This window comes from Leopardus geoffroyi, chromosome B2 (assembly GCF_018350155.1).
Source record: "Leopardus geoffroyi isolate Oge1 chromosome B2, O.geoffroyi_Oge1_pat1.0, whole genome shotgun sequence".
NCBI classification, from domain to species: domain Eukaryota; kingdom Metazoa; phylum Chordata; class Mammalia; order Carnivora; family Felidae; genus Leopardus; species Leopardus geoffroyi.
The window spans coordinates 42,861,569-42,868,505 of NC_059332.1; positions in this window are offsets into that span (position 1 = coordinate 42,861,569).

The following is a 6,937-nucleotide window of genomic DNA, read 5'->3' on the forward strand; positions in this document are numbered from 1 at the left end:
AGGCTCTCCCTCGGGGCTGCCTCCTGGGGGGGCCACCTCTGCCCTCCGGGGCCGTCCCCAAGGAGCTGACTGAAACTCTGGGCAGATTTTCTTGGACTTGGGCTAATAAGATTTTTCCTTTAAAAGGAACTTTCCATTGTTTGTTTTAAAAGTGAAATGAGCATTTTTTCCAACCGCAGGGGCGATGCTGAAGGAGCCTGTAATTTCTAGCATCCAAGACTGGGACTTAAACACAAGAAGAAAAGGAAAATAAAAAAAGCTTTCCAATTAGAATGGTCTCTCTCTTCCTCCCCTCAGGCATTCTCTTGTCTTGGGCTTCATTCAGGGCCCTGGCGAGGCTCCCGTTTCTGCCTTCTACCCGCGTTTCTCAAGAGATACCTGCAGCCCATTAGACACAAGGACCGGGGGCCCAACTGGAACCCGAAACTTACATTTCAGTCCAGTGCACACCTACCTCGTACCATTCGGTCTCCACCGAACACCCGCCCCGGGCACGGACCCTGCTCTCAGGGAACTCACAACCTGGTAGGGAAGAGAGCCAAGAAAACTCCATCATCTTTTCTTGCTTGCTGCAATGACCATGGCGCATGATCACAAAATGGAGTGATACGAGTGACAACAACAACACACACACACACACACACACACACAGATGGAAAGGAACAGAGGAGCACAAAGATGGGTCTGATTAACTGTTGTTTGCTTTGCTTTTTCTTTTTCCCGTCTAGAGGGAACCAGTGGGCTCACCCTGGACAGGGCACCAGGGTAAGGAAGACATAATCCCCATTTTTCAGGAGACCAACAGGCTTGGAATAACAGATTCGCTCACAAGTCTGGATCCAGGCGGGCCGACTAAATCCTAAGTACCATGTCACACACAGTGCTGAGCACAGTGAAGGAGGCGAAGGAGAGGGGAGACTGGACCAGGGAGGAGAAGGATTCGGAGGAGGATGGAAGCCGGGAATCCCACAGGCCTGTGGGGCAACGTGTTCCCCTTAAAGAAAGCCCCAGGGGAGGAGGGTGTGGGCCTGGGCGTGGGGGGGAGGAGGGGAAACTGCCAGTCGCTGCTCAACAGAGCTCAGAGCCGACCTGGCCTGAGTGCTCAAGTTCATTACCAGTCTTGAGTCCTCCTTCCAGAGTTTGCAGAGTTTGGCTGGAAAGTTTATGAGAACTGGCTTATTCTCTGGTGTCTTGGCACTTTCCCTTCATGTCCTGATTGGAACCAGGGAGGCTGTAAGTGCAAACGTTTTTGTACCTTAGAGTAAATTATATCTGCGTTCCTGGAGAAGGCCGTGGTGAAAGTGTCTCTTGTTTCCAGTGGCCCCACTCTCCCCCCTCAGGAGACCCGAATTCCAAGCCGGCACTACTATAAAGTTGATGAATGCATGCCAGGCCCTAATCCAATATGCAATTGCCCTTCTTTTCTCCTCTCCTTTCTGCAGGGAGAGGAAGCTGGATTTTTTAATAAGGTAATAGCACCTCTTTTATATTTTCCTTTCATAAATTATAAGGAATTGAAAGCAGAATAAGGCAGCAGCTTGGCATAATGGAAAGATTACTGAACTGGGTGGGGGTGTAATTTGGTGCAAACACTTCTGGAGAGCAAACTGGCAATAGCCAGTAAGGCTGAAGCTGTGCCTGTCAGGCGGCCCGGCGACCCCTCTCCAGGGAAGTCTCTAGAGGAACTCTGGGCCACGTGTCTAGGAGATTCCGCAGCACTGGCAGAGATGGCAACAATACTGGGGGCAAGGAGTCTGTCGGCAGGAGAGTGGAAAGGTTGTGTCCCCAGAATGCTTATGGCGGCATTATTTGTAACCGTGGAAAAAGAAAAAAGCATTTAAGCAAAGAGCTTAAACGCTCATCAATGAAAAGATAAATAAATTATGGTATCTGAGTGGCTATAATGAATGCACCAGCCCCGCATGTACCATCACGGTTAAGTCTCAGGAACATAATAGCAAGTTGCAGAAGAACTCATATCGCGTAACGCTGTTGATATCAAGTTTAAAACCATACAAAGTGATTCTGTGTACTGTTTATAGACACATACATGTGCCGTCAAAGTAGAGAAACAACGGGGGGATTGGTAAATACCACCTTCAAGATGCGCATACCCTCTGGGGAGGGAGGGAGGGGAATGGAATTGGGGCGGGGACCTCCAACTGGTCATACTGTTTCACTTAGAAATGAAAACCAGCCAATTTTTGCAAAATGTAAAAATTCAACAGTGTTGGGGCATGAGTATATTATCCACTCTACTTTTCTGTCTGCAGGGGGCCTGGCTGTACCCCAGCTGTGTCACTAATTCACCATGTGACTATGGGCCCCTCTTTGGGTCTCCGTTTCCTCATTTGTGGAACAAGAGGTTTGGGCCAGACCTTCTAATGTCTCTTTTGTGGCTCAAAGATCTGATAGGAAGATTGGGGGTAATTACGCCATGAGATCCAGGGGGATGGAGGGAAGGAAAGTCAATACACAGGGTATCCTGCGGCAGGGGGGCCGGCTGGCACTCGCTTAGCCTGTCCCAGTCCTCAAACTGGGTTACTGCCACGTGTGGAGGAAGAACCGTCGCCACGCAGGTGGTTTACTGATCAGCTTTCCCTGAGACAGCGTGTAATACGTGGTCATGAAGGCGGCACTGAACTGCGAGTCCGGAGATCCGGGCTCCAGACCCAAAGCCTATTAACTGGCTGTGAGACCTTGGGAGATCACCTTCCAGGGAGAGACTGCGAGCAAAAGAGACCTAGGAGCAAGCTTTGGGCATCTCAACATTTGTTTTTTTTTTTTTTTTTTTAAATTTTTTTTTTCAACGTTTATTTATTTTTTTGGGACAGAGAGAGACAGAGCATGAACGGGGGAGGGGCAGAGAGAGAGAGGGAGACACAGAATCGGAAACAGGCTCCAGGCTCTGAGCCATCAGCCCAGAGCCTGACGCGGGGCTCGAACTCACGGACCGCAAGATCGTGACCTGGCTGAAGTCGGACGCTTAACCGACTGTGCCACCCAGGCGCCCCGGGCATCTCAACATTTGTGATCAGAGGCCAGCAGAGAGACCAGGAAGAAATAGTAACAGAGAGGGGGAAACCAGGCAAGGACGGTGGCTGATGTCCAGAAAAGAGTATGAGAAGCCACAGAGTGGTTGTGTCAAACGCAGCTCAAGGCTAAGGAAGAAAGGAGAGAAGTGGTGACCGGGTTTGGCAGTGTGGGGTCACTCGTGGCCTCAGCTTGGAGAAACATGGGTTTGAGTGGGGAGGAATCAGAGCACATGTGCCCATAACCTTCAGGGAGGAGGCTGCAAGCCATGTGATTCTAGCCCCCAGGCCGCAGACGAGGGGCACAAGAGAATACTCTTCACCCAAGAGTTGAGCCGAATGGATTGTCTGTCCCTGGACTGGGGACTCAAAGTGCAGTGACTCCAGTTGATTGACCAGTGCCTCTGGGTCTGGAGTAGCTGTTTTTGTGCTAAGTGTAAGAGGGCAATGTTTCACCATTCTCCTTGGTTAGGGAGAAACCCTAGGCCATTCCGTCCCATGCAAAGGAAGGCGTTCCATTACCCCCTTCAGTATGTCACTGCTAGTTGGGGAGCTTGTGCCATTACCATAGGTGCATTTAGGATGGGGCTGAGCAGTGTCTTAGGGCAGTACTGATGCCAGAACAATCACCAGGCCATGTGCATACTGCTACCAATGGAGGATACTTGTTGGCTCACAATGAGACTCCCCACTGGGCTTCAGCATAGGGCCATGGATGGTGACCCAGGAGTCTGTGGGTGCTGACTGGGCAGTCTGTAGATAGTGAGTCTACTTAATTCTTGTCACCCTGGGCCTTGCCAATTTACCTTTGTCACGTCCCCTTTGTCCCATCCATTTCCCAGACTGTGGGATAGTTAATATTTGGGATCTGACAGTGTCTTTCCTCTCCTAATCATCAAGGCCATCAGTCTATGGATTATGGCATTAGAGTTCTTCAGGATTTTGCCTTTTGTGTTTCCATAATCTGTTTTTTAGAACCCAGCAGTCTGTTCCCCTTCCTTTCAGATTAATAGCCCAATATTTCCTGAGACAATGGATGTCACTTGACTGAATAAGGTCAGGTCCAAGGACAGCAAATTGTTCAAGATGTTATCCCACCATGTAAGGAAGAGAATGATGGTGGGCAGGACTGGCAGAGAGAGAAGTGGCTGTGTTTCCTATAGCTAGCTAGGTTCCAGTTGTCCTTTATTAAATCTGCCCCCTTTACTGCCCTGACTCTTTACACCAAAGCCCCTTTCCATGAGCCAGTTTGAGAGGATGTTTATTTTTTTCCCACCTGAGGCAGTGGGATGGGTCCAGGAAGCTCATTTGGGAGCTCAGTGAGGCTGTTGACCACACAAGTACTTTTCATGGGGGTGGGGTGAGGAAAATGCTGGATGGACACAAGTTACCCTCACGCTCAGGGAGAAGTCAGACCTCACAGTCACTCTTGCCACCAAAGGAGTGGAATTTCACCGAAATTTCAGTGAACAGGCCTTGAATTCTGCCATCTTTCCAGTGTTTGTTTCTGTTTCTTTCATAAATGTCAAGCCCTTAGAGCATGGGTCTAGGTCCAATGATTGAGGCCACGTGGATGTTCAAGAAATATTCAGCAAGTGGATGGTTTTTTGTTTTTCAAGAGAAGGTCCTTTACTTCTGGCTCTGTCACCACAAAGATAATTCAGCTTCTGATTGTTGACTGGAGCCACCCTGCTCCAGTAATGCATGTAATGCGTCACTCTTGGTGGCCTCTGGTCTAAGACCTCTAGTCTCACGCTCTTCCATAAAACAACCTCCCATCCTGTCCTTCAAACCCTCTGTTTCTCCCCCTGCCGGCTCCCCACTCCCCAGTTATTTTTAAAGACCCTTTTATTGTGGAAAATTTCAAACATAAAGTTGACAGAGTACTGTAATGAATCTCAAAAGTACTCATCTCCCAGTTTCAATAGTTACTGGTATTTTTCCAACCTTTCATCTGTTCTCCACCATTTTTTTTTTCAGAAGCATTTTAAAACAGATACCATATGTATTAGTTTTCTATCATTGCTGTAACAAATTACCAAAACTAGTGACTTAAGACTAAATTGATTATTTTTTTAGGTGGTGTCTACAGGGCTGGACTCCTTTCTGGAGGCTCTAGGGGAGAATCCGTTTCCTTGCCTTTTCCAGCTTTAAGAGGCTGCCCACATTCTTTGGGGTCTGGCCTCCTTCCTCTATCACTAATGTGATTAGACTGGCTCACCTAGATAATCCACGCTAACCCTTCAACTGAGGACCCTCATTTAACCACATCTGCAAGGTTCTCTTTGCCACATAATGTATTCACAGGCTCCAGGGATAAGAATGTAGACATCTTTAGGGGCCATTATTTTGCCTGTCACACAGGGATATCATTTAATTTCACCCTAAATACCTCAACAAAGTAGGTTTAGGGGGAATACACCTCAACATAATAAAGGCCATCTGTGAAAAATCCACAGTGAACATCATACACAATGGGGAAAAACAGAGCTTCCCCTCTAAGGTCAGGGACACAACAAGAATGTCCATCCACTCTCACCACTTTTATTCAACTTAGTACTGGAAGTCCTAGCCACAGCAATAGACACCAAAAGAAATAAAGGGTACCCAAATTGGTAAGGAAAAAGTGAAACTTTTGCTATTTGCAGATGACATGATACTATATATAGGAAACCCTAAAGACTCCACCAAATAAACTATGAGAGCTGATAAATGAATTCAGTAAAATTGGAAGATCCAAAATCAATACACAGAAATCTGCTGCATTTCTATCCACTGATAATGAAGCAGCAGAAAGAAAAACTAAGAAAACAATCCCATTTACTATTGCACCAAAAATAATAAGATGTCTAGGTATAAACCTGCGAAAGACCTGTATTCTGAAAACTATAAAACACTGATGTAAGAAATTGAAGACAACACAAAGAAATGGAAAGACATTCCATGTTTATGGAGTTGAAGAACAAACACTGTTAAAATGTCTATACTTACTGAAAGCAATCTACAGATTTAATACAACCCCTATCAAAATATCAACAGCATTTTTCACAGAACTAGAACAAATGATCCTAAAATTTATGTGGAACTACAAAAGCAATGTGGAACCCCGAAGAGCCAAAGCAATTTGGAAAAAGAAAAACAAAGCTGGAGATATCACAATTTCAGACGTCAAGTTATAGTACAAAGCTATAGTAATCAAAACAGCATGGGACTGGCACAAAAACAGATACATAAGTCAATAGAATGGAATAGAAAGCCCAGAAACAAACCCATGATTATATGTTCAATTCGTCTTTGACAAAGCATGAAAGAGTATCCAATGGGAAAAACACAGTCTCTTCAACAAATGGTGTTGGGAAAACCGGACAGCTACATGCAAAAGAATGAAACTGGACCACTTTCTCTCACCATACACAAAAATAAACTCAAAATGGATTAAAGACCTAAGTGTGAGACCTGAAACCATAAAAATCCCAGAAGAGAGCACAGACAGTAATATCTCTGACATCAGCCATGGCAAATTCTTACTAGTTATGTTTCCTGAGCAAGGGAAACAAAAGCAAAAATAAACTATGGGGATTACATCAAAATAAAAAACTTCTACACACTGAAGGAAATGATCAACCAACCTGAAAAGCAGTCTATGGAATGGGAGAAGATATGTGCAAAGGATATATCTGATAAAGGGTTAGTATCCAAAATATATAATGAAGTTATACAACTCAACATCGAAAAGTCAAACAATCCAATTAAAAATGGGCAGAAGGCATGAACAGACATTTCTTCTAAGAAGACATCCAGCTGGCCAACAGACACATGAAAAGATGCTCATCATCACTCATCATCAGGGAAATGCCAGTCAAAACCACAATGAGATAACATCTCACACCTGTCAAATGGTTAAA